The sequence below is a fragment of the Austrofundulus limnaeus genome, unplaced genomic scaffold (genome assembly GCF_001266775.1).
Source record: "Austrofundulus limnaeus strain Quisiro unplaced genomic scaffold, Austrofundulus_limnaeus-1.0 Scaffold64, whole genome shotgun sequence".
Lineage (NCBI taxonomy): Eukaryota > Metazoa > Chordata > Actinopteri > Cyprinodontiformes > Rivulidae > Austrofundulus > Austrofundulus limnaeus.
Genome location: NW_013952466.1, coordinates 1,910,029 through 1,911,046, shown reverse-complemented (window position 1 = coordinate 1,911,046; position 1,018 = coordinate 1,910,029).

Genomic DNA, 1,018 nt, shown 5'->3' with positions numbered 1-1,018 from the left:
TGTGTGTGTGTGTGTGTGTGTGTGTAGGCTCTGAATCAGGGCGCGCATACTTCACACACTTTAGGACGGACTTTTAAAAGCGCGTGAAGTCAAAGCGGGGAGACCACACGTGTGCGCTCATCGTGAGAGAAAACAACTTTAAAAACAAAACATTGGATTCAAATGTGTAAAATGTGTAAACATAAAAAAATCAAAAACTAAACAGCTTATATTTATTTAGAAGTAGGCCTCTCACTTTTAAGCTAAATTTAGATTTATTTTGGACARTTTAATGTCTTTTAGACGCCGTTTCTTAAACCACAAAATGCATGACATCATGACTGTGACTTATCAACAAGACAAACCTGTAAGAAAGTTTTAAAGCACCTTTACTTTGTTTTCCTGCTTTTAAATTTCCCTTTTTAATTGTGACATTTTGATCATTATCCTCTATAACTGAGCAGAAACAGGAAAAATCAAACAAAGTTCAAACGAGAAGGCCTGAAGACATGTTTGTTAAGTTGATTTTAAATATGAGGAAAAAAATATTAATAGGAGTGCAACACGATTCAGTTCGCTTTGATACTTTAGTCTCACAATTTGACATTTTTTGATACAAAAAAGAGAAATGCCCATGCCCTTCTTAACTTAGAATTTATTGAAGTTAATTGTGAACATTTGTTTGACCTCAACAGTATACAGTTTTTAAATTAAATGTTGCTGAAACAGCAAGTTTCTCAGTGGATCTGTGCTCCACAATACAGCCTAGGTGGAGTAGTCAAACATAGATAAGATAAGATAAGATAAGATAAGAATAAAGATAAGATAAGATATGATAAGAAGATAAGATAAGATAAGATAAGAATGAAGATAAGATACGTTAAGAAGATAAGATAAGATAAGATACGTTAAGAAGATAAGATAAGATAAGAATAAAGATAAGATAAGATACGTTAAGAAGATAAGATAAGATAAGAATAAAGATAAGATAAGATAAGAAGATAAGATAAGATAAGATAAGAATAAAGATAAGATACGT